The sequence below is a fragment of the Onychostruthus taczanowskii genome, unplaced genomic scaffold (genome assembly GCF_017590055.1).
Source record: "Onychostruthus taczanowskii isolate IOZ18803 unplaced genomic scaffold, ASM1759005v1 scaffold2, whole genome shotgun sequence".
NCBI classification, from domain to species: Eukaryota; Metazoa; Chordata; class Aves; order Passeriformes; family Passeridae; genus Onychostruthus; species Onychostruthus taczanowskii.
In genome coordinates this window covers 2,551,257-2,569,310 of record NW_024499239.1, presented here as the reverse complement: position 1 = coordinate 2,569,310, position 18,054 = coordinate 2,551,257, and the positions used below count along the sequence as shown (strand labels likewise).

General features: G+C 37.0%; 1 protein-coding gene across 1 annotated transcript in view; it reads right to left on the bottom strand.

Annotated features, from left to right (window-relative positions):
* The window catches only part of DLC1 (DLC1 Rho GTPase activating protein), a 245,481-nt gene extending 236,171 nt beyond the window's left edge, over window positions 1-9,310 (bottom strand). Inside the window, exon 1 of the mRNA XM_041402661.1 lies at window positions 9,294-9,310. The gene's annotated coding sequence lies outside the window, so the exon portion shown is untranslated. The remainder of the gene's footprint in view (window positions 1-9,293) is intronic.
* Between the last annotated feature and the right edge of the window lie 8,744 nt (window positions 9,311-18,054).

The following is an 18,054-nucleotide window of genomic DNA, read 5'->3' as shown; positions in this document are numbered from 1 at the left end:
TTCACTTGATATATATAATGGATATCTGATGCAACAGCTTCAGTGGCAATCTTGCTTACTTTTAGCTGAATACTCAAATAGGTACCTTTTAAAATTTAAAAATTCATGAAGGAACTCATGAAAAATTTTAAATTCCTGAAAACAGCAATGTATTTATCTTAAACTCTAACTTAACTGACTGGCCCAGATTTCTACCCTGTTCTCAGAAGGCAGCTGTCCTCCTTTCCACAGGAGAGTTGCATTATATTGACAGGAGTGTAAGTTCCATGCTCATTTCCTTACCTTTTCATGATTATTATTATTTGAGGTCTCAGATTAAACATGTACCAAAACATTCTCAACACATTTTTCAGGGTTGTCTCCCTAATCCAATGCCCTTCTAAAAGCTTGTAATCCCCCCTGGCATTTTGCATATTCTGTTCTTCTACCCAATCCAAATATCTTTCTTAAAATAAAACTTTTGAAATTTCTTTTTGTTATGAAAATAATTTCATTTATCAAAACTGTGTATGCTATTTAGCAAATACCATAGAGTAACTATAAGATTTGTAAAAGTTCCTTAAGATCATAGAGTTCAACCATCAACCATCAAATCCACCACCAAATCATCTCTATATAGCTTTTAAATATATTCTGGGCTGCTGGCTCCACCACTTCCTTGGGCAGCCTGTTTCAATGCTTGACAGTCCTTTCTGTGAAGAATTTTTTCCCAGCAATCAATCTAAACCTCCCCTAATACAACATGAGGCCATTTCCTCTTGTCCTATTGCTTGATAACTGGGAGAAAGGACTGACCCACACCTTGCTACAACCTCCATTCAAGTAATTTTAGAGAGAGATAAAATCACGGCTGAGCCTCCTTTTCTCCAGTGCAAATGGCTTCCTAGCCACTCCTCCCAGGACTTCTGTTCCAGACCCTTCACCAGCTCCTCTGGATATGTTGCAGCACCTCAATGTATTTCTTGAAGTGAGGGGGTCCTGAACTGGACAAAGGATTCGAGGTGCAGCCTCACAAGTGCTGAGTACAGTGATTGTCATCACTGCCCTGGTCCTGCTGGCCACACTATTGCTGACACAGGCCAGGATGCCACTGGCCTTCTTGGCCACCTGGGCACATCTGGCTCATGTTCAGCCGCTGTCACCAGCTCTCCCACATCCTTTTCTGCTGGGCAGCTTTCCAGCCACTCTTCCTCCAGCCTACAGTGCTGCATGGGTTTGTTGTGACCAAAGTGCAGGACCCAGCACTTGGTCTTGTTGAATCTCACAAAACTGGCCTTGGCCCATGGATCCAGCCTGTCCATATCCCTCTGCAGAGCCTTCCTGCCCTCCAGCAGATCAACATTCTCACCCAAATTGACTGCGCGTGCACTTGACCATCTCACCCAGAACCTGTCAAAGCTATTAAACAGGGCTGGGCTCAACACCGAGCCTTCCAGAACCCCACTGGTCACTGGCTGCCAGCTGGATGTAGCACCCTTCACCATCCCTCTCTGGCCATGGTCATGCAGCCAGTTTTCTACCCTGCAAACAATAGTCCTTAAAGAAGCATTTACAAGAGCACTTCTGCCCAACAGCCTATGGAAGTATCTGTAGTATTCCCTTTTATAGTTAGTAGCTTGAGTTCCCTTCTGGTAGGAGAAATTCCCTTTGGTATACTTACAGGGTTTTTTTCACATTTCCAACTTTTAAATATTTTAAAAAATAAATTGTATAGAAATTTAGCTTCATTCTTAGCATTTGAAGAAACAGATGGTTGTACAGACAGAAAAACCCTGAACAAAGAACATATCTCCACTATCTGTAAAGTTGTCTCATTTTAAATATAATTTTTCACTTCTTCAGTGTGTGAACTGTTCAGGTTAAAAACACTTTTTGGACAACAGTTTTTGCCTGCTACCTAGTTAAACTTGCTATAACACTTTTAAAACTTGATAAATAATGCATAGCAAAGCAAGATTATGGTGGGTGAATATTAATGGCAGGAATTGGAACACAGAAACTAATCTATAGTCAGAGAACACTAAAGCACAGAGTACTAAGTGACATAAGTAGGCTAATTGGATGCTTCTTACAGGAACTGCTTTTCTGCAAACATTAGATTCACCTGACAGAGATTTATTTGACAACTCTTGGATAAGAAAGGAAGAAAATGCTTCTTTTTTGTGTCAAAATAACAGATCTGTGTCTTGACATCAAGGAAAAAAACCAACCAAACAAAAAAAGAGAAGAGATGCAATATCATAACGGTATATTGTTTTCTTCCTCATTTATTTCAAGAATCAAAATAATTCTTCTTACTCTTCTCACAATCCTTCTCCTACCCTTGACAAAGACTCAGATTGTTAGAATAAGATAGCATTTAAGAAAATAATTATTTAGCAGTAGAGTATCTTGATCAATGTTTGCACATGGTCTAGATGACCTAGTTTAAAATAATACAGTCGTCCTACTCACAAAGTCGGGAATCAACCTATGATTTGCAGATTCTTGTGGTTTTATGACTTTATTTTTTAAAAATTGATAGCCATATGCCTTCCTCAGCCCAACAAACTGCAATAGCATAGATCAGTGCTAGTCAGTAGCCCAGTTTACAACTACATATCACAGTTTGTGTGTCCTTGGCCTGTGACTGGTAACCTGGGTAGAGTGACCAAATCCCACTCAGCAAGTGAGAGATACAGGGGAAAAAGGAGCAGCAAGAGCTGACAATCTACTTAGAGCATTTCCTAGGTAAAGGAGGAAATGCCTTCACCATTTTGACAGCAACCTGTCCAAAGCCTCACCTGCACAGCTTGATCAAAGTCCAGAACCAATGGGAACCAGCAGAATAACTTTGAGGGAAAACTTGAAAAATGACATGTCAGTGTAAGGAACTGCCAGGAGTAAGCCCATGCTGTGCTATAGCTCCATCAAACTGAATCCATTAACTGTGTGTTTGATAGAACTCAACATGACTGGAAACTGTATGAAAACCAACACGAAATCCAGAATATCAGGGGGATAAAACAACCAAATTTTACTCTTATATATAGCTATATTCTCTATAACATTCAAGGCTCTTCTCTTGTGAACAGCTGTCACAGAGAATGGAGAGCATGTATGCCACATCTGCACTATTGGTATTTGTGAAGGCTTCCCTTTCAAAAGCTCAAATTAAAATTGGAAAGTGAGGTTCAGGCACAAAGTCACCTTAATTTAAATTTATGAACAAAGAATCTCTGCTGGCAAGTGTGTTAATTTATGGGAAAACTCTGCATAATAAAATTCTAGATTCCTGTCTGGCCTATATCTAGGCTTCTATTAATCTATTATATGCCAAATGGCCTCTGAAACTCTCTAAAAAAATTACTTTTTTTCCTTCTGAACAGGCAGGATAGCTTTAGTACTTTATTTATATAAAGCCAAGGCTCTTTTTAAACTCTGAGTATCAGAGAGCTGGCTGAAACAATATTACCCTACATTACACCAATTTCAAGAAAGATATACATAATTACACTTGTGTGATTTTTGCTGTGTCAATAGCATTTTCAACTAAGTGAACATAAGGTCAAATAAAGCTAGATAACTTTCAGTAGCATTAGTGGAATCTAAATAGAATTAACACCGTAGATGAATTATCCAGACCACTTTTAAAACTGATTGCTAAACCAGTTAGAAGCCTTTTGACAGGAACTTACTACAGGAAAGTCAAGTAAATAAAACCATGGCAAAACTACAAATGCATTAAAAGAATTATTACCTAGACAATTAATAGCTACCTCGTTGCTCCTTACGCATCAATATAGATTGTTATACACTCTCAAGCCATCTTTTCAAAAGTACATCTTTCTTAAGTGGTTTGTGAACAGTATTGCATTGCAAAGATATTTTTGCATTTCAAAAGACGCAAGAATGAGTCTCACTTTTGTGTAAATACACATCAGAATTGTCATATATACATATTTTTATATATATATATATATATATATATATATAATCATAAATATATATATATATATATAACAGAAATTGATTCCAGAACTCTCAGTGGTGATTTATGTATATATACTTACATTTATACATACATATATATACTGTATATATATTGTATATATAACATATATAGTTGTAAATTTGTATATGGATACATTGTATATGTATCCATATACAAATTTACAACTTCATGATGTTCTATGCTCATGTTTATATTGTAAAAACAAAGTAGAAATCTTTATATATGCTTTAAATAGCACACATTTTTTTCTACATTTGACACCTGTTTTATACATCTATATAATATACAATCATATGAAAAATTTAGGTGGCAAGTACTGCATTACCTTACAGGCTTTCGTTAAGAAAACAGGATTGAAATCTTGTAAGCTTGCCCATTTGCTTCATTTTTTGGTGTTATAAATCTATACACAATAGAAAACAATATATTTCCATATCAAGCCAAGAGCAACTTTTTTGGTTACAAGACCTCAAGTAGCACATACAGACTCTTAATTCATAGTTCTGTATTTTTACTACATCAATGGTTTTATCACAAAAGAAATTTACTTAAAACCTAAATACTTCATTGTGGTGGGTTCTAAATAATCATTATGAAGGTAGCTAATGCCAGAACAATGATTAATAGAGAGAGGGGAGAGAAGTTCCTGCTATATTGACAGTAGTTACTGAAGGAGGAATCTTGGTAAAGTGCCAATTGTTTTCTTTCTACTGCTGCCTCCTTCCTTGTTACGGCTCTGTGTGCAGTGTTCAAACACAGGAACATCTCACTTCTATTTTATTGCAAATTTCTAATTCAAAAGAGGATTCCCCAAAACGTTTTTTGGCTATATGCTATGCTACTCTTCCATGCTCTTCTACACAGCTACTAGCCTTTTTGGGGTTATAGGGTAGATTCCACTCAGGTGAGAAGAGCCATTGCCTTTCTAAGACTGCCTCTTTCAAATGCTTGGGAGGCAATTAGGCATGGGAAAAAACATCCCAGAATGAGACAAAATCACTAGGTGTAGCTTGTGCACATCCACTTGCTATAAGATACGAATCATATTTCCAGATCAATTGCTATATTAACAAGTAATTTTGTCTCTAGCATCTGCAATTGCATTATTTTCTCTCTAAAAGTACATCAAGAGAAGAAAAGAAATAATATGGGAGAAACAAGGTAGAGCAAAGAGACATTCCAAAAATGTTTCTTTGTACTATGCGTCTTAATTTTTGTATGATTGACTCCTAGGAAAGTGAAAGGGAAAGAATGATACTGTAATTATGTAAATATGTACTGAAATCAGAATGTTGAATACAACAAAGGGATTTTATCCCAATTGTCTGCAATAAGCATTTGTAAAGCCAAGTATTAGCATGAGAACTCCCCCTGTCATTCAGAGGTGGTTTCTCAGACCCAGCAAATTAGCAGCCTTATTAGCTACCAGCTACTAGCCAGGTCAGTATGAGCAGATATAGGGGAGTTATTAAGAAGATGCTATCAATATATTCTATGATTACTGTTTGTCCTCAAGGCTCTGCACAACATTATCAGTAAAATCTCTATTCCTGTAAATATGTTTCTCTCTTTTCACCAGCTCTCAGTAGAGAAAGAAGTGCAGAAAAAAAAAAAAAAATCACTCTATCATGCTCCAAGCCTTGCCTCTGCAGCAATGTTATCACAGTCCGCATGGACTCATTTCAGAAAGAAGGAATTTTAATAGCTCAAACCTACTTCTCTAATGAAAAAGTGGTTGAGGTGCTTAGGAACATAATATTAGCAACAGTGTGTTAAAGTTTCTGCTATTAATATTCCTTTTAACCTCTAATAACATGACTGAAGCAGCTTTTTCGTGGACTGTGGATTTAAACAAAAAACAAAACGCAAAAAAACCCCAAACTCTTACACCTTAAAAAACAAAAAGCCAAGCAAAACTCCAAATCAAAAAAAAAAAAAAAAAAAAAACCCAAAAAAAAAACCCCAAAACCTGCCCCAAAAATCCTTCTCTTTTCTCCCTTCCAAACTGCACTTCATAGCGCCCTCTGGTTTTTAATTGTTATTACATAGCATTAAAAATGCAAGAAAAAGGACTTGCAGAAGGTGAATTCATCATGAAGTCACTTTTGGTCAAGTTTATCCTACTGTAAGTCTTGTGCAGTAGGAACAGGAGAGCAGTTCATTCTGCAGTGAAGAAAAGTAGTAATGCAGGTTCTTTCTTTGCCAGGCAATGAAGGATTTCTCCTTCCCTCTCTCCCCACGCAATATGTTTATGTTTTGCATCCCTCCTAAGTTTCTAAGATGTGGAATTTATATTCTCACCATACAGTCAGAATCCACTTTGGTCAGAGTGAGTTGCTTTTCTTTGTACTTTTCTAACATGAATTATATGCAATAACTCTTTGTGGATACAAGTTTTAGACACTTTCTTCCCCTCCTCCATTTTTTTTCTCTTTTTGTTTCTTACTCTGGAAACACATCCAGGGTCCAAATCATGCAGCTGGATGTTTTATGCTTTATTTCAGAGAGGGACAGTGGGTAACAAGACCAAAAAAAGATAAAGTAAACAGTATAGAAACTTTTCACATATTGAATATGGATGACATTCAAATGTGAGAAGGACAGATTGTTGTTCATTGTCAAGTTTCAAAGGATGCAGACTTTATTTCACTCTGCAGTTCTGAGATACCCTTCTCTAAGCTGTTTTTGTTCCCAAGCTAAGGGAATGGAGGGGACCTGCTCAGTTCATATGTGTTAAGCACTGGAAGACAAGTGATATGTGGGGGAAAACAGAGGTCCAAATGCTGTAGTAAAAATAAAAATATTTCAGCAATAGCCAAAGTATGATTATGGATTAAAGCACACTAAGGCTAGCAGGCAGTCCTATTAGTGTTAAATATGTCCAAACTCCATATAAATCAAGAAAGAAAAGAACTATTTGCTCAGGATAGCTTTGGCAGTATCAGGTTAGTATCAGTGGAGAGCAGTGTTCCTATTGCTACATTGCACAGTACCTCCCTGAAACCAAATAGCTGAAATTTAACTTAATAAGTCCCTGCTCAAGAGCCCTGGAGGTAAGAGTTGGACCCTGCAACAGCAGAATCAAGTCTAAAGATCATGCAATACCAGAACATGTTGAAAATTCATATGCCACAGAGATGTCCTAAAAAGAACTTGGTACTTGAGAAACAGTTTCTAGTTCATTATCAACACTTTATTCCCTGTTTAAAACTTCAAGTGATGCAGAAAATTATCACATATCTATAGTACAACAATCTTTCAGTACATGCTGAATTAACTACTGATTTCTGGACTTAGCATAACTCACTCCCCAAAACCACAGGCAGCAAAAACAATCTACCTGGCAGACTACTTGACAGGTGTCCATGTGCCCCTGCACAGTGAATCTCAGCATGTAAAGTTTAGGTCAGTGCAGAGGTCCTAGGTCTGAATGGTGAAACCAGGGCTGCCAAGCTCTTCAGTGGCAGTAATTTTCATGGTACATGGTTATCACTGAGACATCGTCTCCTTCTACAACTTGGATATCTTCAGATATCTCCATATTAAAATTATATCCTGGGGTTTGGGCATACCTTCACACCTGTTATTGATCATGACATTGCCTGTGTTGTCAGTTAATCAACAACCCCTGTGGTAAAGCATAGTGTGATGCTGTTACCTCATGCCAGACTCCTATCCAGCTTGTTTTAATTTTATATTTCACTCTGTCTTTTTTTTAAAACATTTGTTAATGACTCCATTAATGTTTCTACAACTAAACCACATTTTTTGCTGAATCTTTGTTTCCCTCCTTTTCCCACTATTAGGTGGTGTTAAAATTGAAACATTCAGGATACCTGCTTCTGCATGAGTGAAGAAAAGACAAAAATCATAGAATAGTTTTGGTTGGAAAGAAAGTCCAAAAGCCATCTAGTCCAACCCCCTGCAAAAAGCATGGACTTCTTCAAATACAACACATTGCCAGAACCAGTTGGCAGATACAGGCTTTCACTGAGTACAAGCAGGTGTGCAGAGTAGGAAATGTAGGAAAAGAAGCTGGCTTTCCTCTTTTTTTTTTTTTTTTTTTTTGGGACCTGGATAATCATTTAAACATTACTTATTGTGACATTTCTGATGTCTGAATCCTAGCAAGGAGACTTACTAGAATTTGGACAAGGACTCATAAGAATCTAGAATTCATTAGTCTTCTTAATCTAGCTTCAATGAAATAATGAAAACCTTCTTCAACAAAATTAAAATGTGTTATATTTCCTCATACAGTAATGTAGAGAGCAAACAGTATCTAAAACATGAAATATATTGCCTAAATTGAGGTATTTCCCAGCACTCACACAAGCTTTTAGAATCTTAGCATAGAGGAAAATTTTCAGTGCAGATTAAAATGATTTTTAGCCTCTTATAGTTACAAGTAGGTGCTCTATATATCACATCAACAACTTAAATCTCCAAAGCATAAATGCCAAAGACCCTTGCTCTGCGTAAAATCAATTTGCTAGATAAAACCCGGGAATTTCAATAAAGGTTGAATGTGCAATTACTTTAAGGAAGAATAAAACCAAGCTTTCCATTAGGAATATAAGAGAGCTGTTAAAAAAAAAAATCTGTCAATACTGTCTCTTCATTCAATTAACTCCTAACCTTGCAGACCACAGATCATTTCATTTGTCACCACATCGATTAGGCAGCTCTACATTTTGAGAGCACTTCTATGCCATTAGGTTATTAGATCCAGCTAATCTTTCTTTCCTGAGAATTACATGAATACATTTGACACATTCATTAGCTAATGAAATTAGAAGATTCGTATAGAATCCTTTCTGTAAGTATTGAGAACTACCATTATCAAAACTCCAGTTCAGAGACAAAACATGTATTGTTTTTAAAGATATAATATACAACAGCTAATGTTTTGAAACTAGAATTTTCATTTCCTTGCAGCTATGGAACTACAAGAAACAAGGAAATTATGTCAAGCAACAAAAATCCCCCAAATATCAGCTGTCAAAATCATTAATGATCTATTAAGTACAGAAGCTCCACCTTTAGCATTTTAAAATATATTTGAACTATAGATCCTCTCCTAACAGTAAAGCAATCTTCACATCTACTGTTTGACTGACTGTGAATGCACTAACCTTAATAAGTTATTTTTATAGAGTCACATCAGACAAGTTAAACAAACCACTTTCATATGAAGTGAACTGATAATGTAAAATGCAAAGTAACTTCATGTACAGCAAATAAATATAAATGCTTCCTTATGTTTTCATGAGATGTGTAAAAAAAAGCATTCTCCTACCTTAGTCAAAGATGCTTGCTGCTGACTGACTGGAACAATTTTACTTGCATCCTAGCAAACTCTTGAACAGTAATCCTGTTATGTATCTACAGCAGTTTCATGGGGGTGGGACTTCTGTGTAATAATGAATTCACCAGGGAATCTTCCCTTTGAAAGAATGCTGCTGCAGAGAAGGAAACCACTCTACACTTACTGTCACAAGCTTCTGGATGATTAGATTAAGACACAGGGAGTAAGTAAAAGTACACACATGGAGTGATGCAGATTCAAATATTTCCTATATGCTGAAGCTTTGAGAGGATGAAAACTGTAGTGTGCTTTACAAGGAAAGTGTATACCTAACTATGTGTGTGTGTTTGTGTGTGTGCATACACTTTATATATGCAAAAAGGAGAGTCATTAAAGGTCCTTATGAAGAAATTAATTATTTAGTCTATAGGTGTGTGGCAAAATAGCATGTCTGCGTTTATCAGCGATTCTAACCATTTAATCTGAGAAAGAGAAATTCCAGGTCAAGCATGTTAATCCTTACCTAAAAAAAAAAATATAAAAATTAAGAGTATCATCATCCTAAATGACAAGTTACATAAAAAGCAGATACACACCCACCCTACTAATTTCCTGTGTAGAGTGGCAGCTCAGACATAATGAAGAAGATCTGTAATATGTTAACCTAATAACACAAAAAATAGCTTCCTGTGAGCCCTCCAACAAAAAACAGTGATGTTTTTTAGTGATTATTATTAAGATGTATGAGCAAAAAAACCTTGGAGAGTGTGTGTGGTCACTTGATATAGTAGACAACACATATAAGCACAAATTGATACTTTGGATGAAAGAGAGATATATCTGGCAAGGTTATGGCAGTGAATATGACAAAGGATGAAGGGTCCCAGTATTCAGCCAACCACCTCAGTGGAGCTTTAAGAATTATGGTCATATGAGCCAATTCCTGGACTAAGTGAGCCTGTCAGCCTTTATTAAATCATCCAGCACTTCCCTTATTTCCTCATTTACAGATAAAAAGTAAAACAAAGCTGACTCATGGACTTCCAGCTCTGCAGAGCTGCTTTCCAGCAGGTCAGTCCCAGCCTGTGCTGGTCTGGGATTACATGCACAGATGCAGAATCTTGCATTTGCCTTTATTGCATTTCAGAAGGTTCCTCTCTGTCCATCTCTCTAACCTGTCAAGGTCTTTCTGGAGGGTAAGCATAGCACCCTGGGGTATCAGCCACTCCTCCCAGTTCTGATGCATCAGCAACCTTGGATGGAGGAGTAGAGTACCTTCTGAACAAGTCACTGATGAGTAAGTTAAACAATACTAGGCCCAGTACTGAACCTTTGGGGACACTACTCATGACAGGCTTCCAACTATATCTTGTGTCACTGATAATGACTCTCTGGGATCTGCTCTTCAGCCAGTTATCAAACCACTTCCCTGTCCCACTCATCCAGCCCACACTTCCTGAGTTTGCCTATGAGGATGCTGTGAGAAGCGGTGTCGAGGTAGTCAATACCCACTGTCCTCCACTCATCTCTCCAGGGAGCTGTTTCATTGTAAAAGTCAATCAGGCTGGCCAATCCTTCCAGTGACTCCACTTGTCTGTCACTTTATAGCTTTCTTGTTAGCTAACTCACAAGAAGTACAATCATAGCTTTCTTCTGTATAAATTCCAGCATTCATTCAGGGTGTGAAAGACAAATTCAACTCCTTTCCCTTCAAAAGCAACCTGCATTTCTCAACTCCACGCAAATGCCCTTACCAGTAAGACCTGAAGTGGTCTGTGTGCTTGCCATACCTTTTTTTGAAACTGTCCCAACAGGGATGCCACACTCAAGAATCTGAGTTACTTAAAAGAAGACCCAAAACAATAAACATCATTCTAGAATGTTGAAATGTCAGCATTACCTGAATAGGAGATAACAACTTTATCTAAAGTAGAATTCTGAAGATTTCATTTCCAGCGAAATGAAAAGAATTTACAGTTGCTCAACTCAAAGGGCAGAAGGTGAAGGAAAAGCAGCAAGGGAAAAGAATGATAATATTTAGCTATGTCAAAAGCAAGAGATGTTTCCCATCTTTATAGAAGACAGCATAACAAAGAAGAAGTTTAAATTGCAGGAGAAAAAGCTTTCCAATGCCTAACCCTTGGATCTATCAGTAAACAGGGAGACTTCTCAGTCTTCTTATTTCTTGGAAGCCTGTCGCGGTGCAGGGGCTACGTGCCCCCAGCCCAGCAGCAGCGACAACAGGGGCACGACAGATCCCCCTGGCAGACCCTGCACAATTCCAGCTGCTAGCGGAGGTTCGGCGCAGATGAACAAAGAGGCAGCAGCACGGGTCCTGGGGTTGGAACAGGGGTAGCTTTATTCAGCGAAACAACTCCCCTAATCCAAGGTCCCAAGACCCCAATCCAAGGGCAGGCACTAGCTTATAAACAGGGGTGGTCTTGGGGGAGGATACAATTTTTCACCAATCGGGAGGACTGAGGGTGGAACACAAGGCGGGGAAATACAATCTGTAAACCAATAGATGATCTTAAGGGAGGGGAAAGGCTTAGATAAACCAATGGGGTTTCAAAGAATACAAAACTGACACAGAAGGTTCTGGAGGGAAGGGCAGGTTTAGGGAAGGATTGACATCTGAGGAGGGAAGGAGCAGGGAAGGTCTTGGGGAAAAAGGGTAGGGACAAGAGGGATTGACAACTTAGGAGGGAGTGTCCAGGCAACAAACAAGAACTGACAGTTAACCAAGCTGAATAACAATAAGGGAGTGAGTCTAAATTTAGCAACATAAGATACAAAATGGGGAACCTGTGCCACTCCAAAGGCAGGGGGAGAAAAACACAGAGGGATTAAAAACCCCACAAATCAAACAGTAAAATATACAAATAAAGAAAATAAAAACACACCACAACAGAAGCCTTTAAGAACAGGTTAAAAAAAAGTATCATAAACAATCTGGAAAGGGTTAATTTTACATTGGCTGAGAGAGGTGATCTGAACATGTCTACACAAGTTTTTCTGTACAAGTTCAGAATATTCAGGAGTCAGAAATGAGGCATGTTGCTGTCAGAAATAATTTTATCCAAGCACAAGGATACTTTTTTTGTTTGTAAAACTATTCAAAATAATTATTTTGATAGGAATTATTTATGTCAGTAGAAGTGTGAACACCATCCTGATAATAAGACACTTAAAAGTAATATAATACTAATTGATCTCTTCAATTAAATTTTAAATATATGCTTGATGCATTAATTAGAAAGCTTTTACCTTCACCCAAAAAACCCACAAAAGAATACAAGCTATTTATTTAAAGAAAAGTTTTCCTTTTTCAATTTGATGCAAAATTAGGAGCATGTAAGGCTGCATTTCATACTGACAGAACAAAACCCATGTGTCACGTGTACTAGACTTCTCCAAATGCTGTGATTCAGCTCTTTATATGAAGTAATTGCACCCTGTTAGACCTTAGAACTTAATTATGACCTAACAGGATGACTTTACTAAGACCTTCTTTTATTGATCTAATATGCAGTTGAACGTCTGTTTCAATTTCTGGCCTGTTCTTGCTTGTATTAAATTACTTGTTTTCACCTACTTTACAGATTACTTGATGGAAAAGTGATGCCAGCCAGCCAAGACATTGTCTTTTAAATAAATAAATTACATGCAGCCCCCTTTGCTACTGCTACATCCCCAGACTTGCTGTTACACTTCTACCATTTGATAATTATATTTAGTATTGGATAAAATTCTTCTATACAGTTCTTCTTTAATCACTTAAACTGCAAGGTTTTGTAAGTAGAAAGTGTCCTTTGATAAAGGAAATTAAATTCCACAAAATGCTGTCTTTCTGCAAACAGTGGTTGGATTTACTGACATTGTGTTGTGGAGCTGTGACCAATGTTTAGCAATACCTGCACATCATCAAACCAATTAATTTTTTTGGGGAAAGACACAAAGCACTCTAGATATTGGAAACTCCATTTCATCTGCAAGCTGTAAACAGAGACATTGATTGTCAGAAACAAATCTGGTCAGAACCATGGCTCAATGGCATTTAACACAAAGAAGACGTCTTCTCACATAAGTGTTTTCTATCATTTACCCCTTCCAGTCAGAGAAGCTCAGTCTGCATCTCTAGTACACAAAATCTCAGACAATTTTTCTTTACTCTTCCATGCTAAAGTACAGATCATGTGAACAACTGGCACTGAGCTCACATGGATTCTGTATTTCAGTAAGATATTGATAATGTGTAGTGTCTATCACTCTGATCATTAGGAAAACAGCAGAGCTCTTGTTGCCTCTCAGGGGTATTATTCATCAGGAGCATACTTCACATTTCCTTGTAACAAGGGCTCTCAAAAGAGCACCTGGGGCAGCCCTCTGTAGAGTCACCTGGTGTATCTAAATTTAGAGTTATCTAACTCTTTAGAGATTGCAGAAGTGTACCTAAAGGTGTTTTTGAGACAGTCTATTTAAAAATGCCATCCTGTACCATAACATAAATACCTTGAAAAAATATTTTTGTTGCAGAGGTTTGGCAATACGGTCTTAGTAATGACATTTGGGGAGACTAGGCCAACATATTTACCATAAACATACTTTTCCCATCAAAACAATAATTTTAGAAAGTCATGTAACTGTAGTGAAAATAATGAAAAAATACAAGATGGACCAAAATGCTACAAATAGACTGGAGTATATCAAACAATATTGCACTGAGAAATAGTTATAATACCTCTGTACATATTTGCTCCATTAAGGGGTTGCAATCCTTTGAATTATTTTTTTTAACCATGCTTCTCTGCTGCTGTATATGAAATAAAAGACTGCAATGAGAAAAAGTCTCATAAATTGTTTCACAGAAGACTAGCAAAAACTGCATTTTTTCAGCTGACTTCATGACTGAGTTGGTGTATGGTGTTTAGTTAATGCTACCATAAATTTCTTAGAAAGTTCAATAAAATACATGTTTTTACTTCTGCAGTTTTTCTGGAGATGCCTCACTGCACTAATGTACTGCTTACTACATTGAACAAACTGCTTTCCAAACTTTTACTAAGAGCACAGCTCTTAAGCCCAAGTATTATGGTGTTTATGTCAATACAACTCTTAATGCATTCTGTTGCTAGGATAAGTTTGTTTACAGCTTGTGGATGAAGTAACTTTCAAAGCCTTTTATGAGGATCCCCTGTTTTTTCATTGACTGAATAGTTACATCTGACCTCTCCTGCCCTCCGTGCGTGGGCAGCACTTCCTCTCTTTGGATCATATCTAATATTTCAATGGCAGCATCAGTTCTTACAAGCGCCCAGGGAATTGTGCTAGCATCCTAGTTTTACTGTAAGCAAGAATAATTATATCTCATCTCTTCTGAAAACCAGGCACTGAAACGGGAGCAATCCAATACACTTTAATGAAATTCCTTTCTAAAAGAGTTTAACCTTCTTTCTTATGACCACCTTTCCTTACACTTAATTAAAAGGTATAATATGGTTCAACAGTTATTAAAATGAATAGGATAGCTTTTGTTCTTTTAGGTATCATTTTTCTTGGAATTTTTCCTTTCTTACCAAGCCAGAGGATGGTTGTTAGGTTTCAGACTGGTAGAGAAATAAGGAAAACACTGCTATGTCTAAACTATGTCAGGACAATAATGAATCAGAAAGAACACTGAAGAGTGAAAAAGTCTTTACATATTCAGAACACTCAGTTTGTCTGGTAACGTTTCTTTTGATTATATAACTTAACATTTCAAGATGAGAACTGCTTCAATTCTCATGGCACTGTGGAGGACAGCTACCATTCTCAAAACTCTGCTGAAGTGACATCCAGGAAAGCATCCTTACTACCCTATTCTGAAGAGCATGTGCTGATAAATAAGGTAAGAAATGAAAAAAACATAGGGAAATTCCTAATTTCATATTGACAATTTTTTTGTTTGTTTGTTTTCAAGCCATTTATTCATTAAGGTATGAACTAGAACTCAACTGAAAACTTCCAGACTCAGATAAGAATAAAAAATGTCTACATATGAAATTATTATGTAATCATTTTACATAAAGTAGAATATTATTAGAAGGAAAAAAATATTTCAGAATGTTTATGGGTCTGGATATTAAAACATTTAGTATTGGAGAATCCAGTTCACAAAAATTTAGTTTGAATAGGTATGAGAATCTGAGCTTCTTGTTTTTCCCTCATCAGTGTTAGGCATTAAGAATTTTTTACAGGCAAGAGGAATTGAGAGCAGTAAGAATGATCTGCCATAGCCAAAAATTGATGTCTGGGAGGTTCAAGCTGAAATGTAAAAACATCTTGTTCCTTCAGGAAACACTGGAGCAAATTCCTCAAGGACACTGCAGTCTCATCCTTGAAGCTTTAAGGCTCTGCTGAACAAAAGCTCAAATTCAAGCAGTGCATTCAACCGGAGTACTGATTGTTGACCATCACTGGGCAGCTGTGTAGAGTGACAAAGCTTTCAACCACACATCATGCTGCAGAATACAGACTGTAGTTAAAATCATCTGCTGAGGTGAAATCTCAGCCAGGAGGAAGAAGAGAGTTCTGAAATTCTACGGAAAAATGGACAGATTGAGATTAAACTGAAGAGAGGTCATCCTCCTGAAATCAAGCTCCAGTTTTTCATACACTTATAGGCTGTTTAACTAAGGATGAAGAACTCTAATTATTGGATAAAATCATGATCCTGTGGTATTGAGGGCTCTATCACTGATTTGCACAGGTCCAGGTTTTCAGACATCATGCTCTGTTTCAGAGTACTTCTTCTTAAAGAAACCCAAAAACTCCCACCAAAACCCATGAGCAATACCCATCCACCAGCAGTCACAAAAGAACCCCCCAAAAAAACAACAAGCCAAACAACTCCAACAACAAAACAACCCTGAGACACAGGTAAATTTAATAATTATCTCATAGAATAAATGTAAACCTATGGCCACGTGGCAGAGGTAAAAATAGACTACAGCTTTGCTGTCTTGCTTGAAAACACTGGAAAGTACTCATAACTCTTGATACTGCAGAAGCTTCTGCATTTCTCATGAAAAACTAAACAGATTATAAATACTTTCACTTTGGTATTCATAGACTGATATCAAAATATTGAAACATTCCCTGAGTTTCCTGTTTCCCATGAATTCCGTCTCGAATCTTTCTTAGTGACCTTTGAGAAAGGGAATTTTTTTTTTGCTCTCCTGGATTCTGTGAAAATTAATGTAGCCAAAACCAGAACTAAGACCAATATTTAGAGACTGTTCTTCCTCTTTTCTTTTCTTTTCTTTTCTTTTCTTTTCTTTTCTTTTCTTTTCTTTTCTTTTCTTTTCTTTTCTTTTCTTTTCTTTTCCTTTTTTCTTTTCTCTTCCTTATTTGGGATTAACTTCCTTCTTTTGTTCACATACTGATGCTCTTTTTTGCCTTTTAGAAATCTAGGTTTTACCATCATTGTTCAAAGCTTTTCAGATATTTGCAAACTGTTATGGCCTAGTTTACTTGCTTTAGGTTGTCATCCCTCTAGCTTTTATTGTGATAAATTTTGGGTCAAGTGCATTTTTTAAATATATATAAACTTAAACGCATTCATTTCACAGTCATTTTAGGGGCTGAGGGAACTAGCTGAATTAAGCTGTAGAAGACTAACTGACTTTAAGATTTCATATTGTGTATAATTAATGCATTCCTTATTAAACAGGGAAGAAATCATTTAAAAAGAAATACTCTAACCGTAATCCAAGCAGCAGTAATAAAAAAAGAAATAAAAGTTCCCATGACATACAGACAATGCAAAGACTGAAAAATGTGTAACAGATGATGGTGTGTTTTGTTGGGGGTTCTTTTAGGTTTGTTTGGATGTCGTAATGGTTTAGCTTTTTTACCTTTTTTTTCTTTTTTTTTTTTTTTTCTTTTTTCTTTTTAATACACAGAGTGGACTTTCTTTAACAGGTGACATGTAAAGAAGCAGTCAAAAAATAACTCCAGATACCACAGAGCAAGTGAACTGGGTTCAGCTGTGCTCGGTGGGCTGCAATGAGAGAACTGGGAGTGGACTAAGGGAATGGGTCATTCCCCTCCATCTGGCACTGGTGTGGAGTGGCTGAGGGAATGGAGCTTGTTGAGGCTAGAAAAGAGGTGGCTAAGGAGAAACTGGATGTACTCTATGAGGAGAGATATAGAGGAAACTGAACACTGCTCAGACAAGTAGAGCAAAACGTCAAGGTGACAGTGGTGAGTAACAACAACAGCAATTACATTGGATATTAAAAAAATGATCTAAAAATGAAAGTAGTTAAGCACCAAAGTAAGAGTCCAGAGCAGTTTGGATTTTCCATATCTGAAGACTTGCAAGACAAGTTAAAAAATCTGCATTTAAAATTAGCCTTTCTTTAAAAAGGAGCTTTAGCTGATAGCTCCAGCAGTCACTTCCACCCTAACTTTTCCTAAGATTCCAAGATTCCTGTGCCCTTCAGAACTGCTTCATAACCATACCACATGGAATGCTTAGGGTTTCATTGAAGGGGATATGTTCCACACAGTGCCCTCCCCGCCCCCATCACATTGCTAATACAACTGTAGAAAATTAAAAAAAAAAAAAAAAGAAAAAAGTCAGATCTACCACTTGATTTATTAGCAAACATTATCTGTTTGTTAGCTACAAATTGCAACCTAAATACAGTTCTGTACTACTGAATATTGCTCCTAGGTACATACCCTACATGAGGGAGGTTGTATCCAT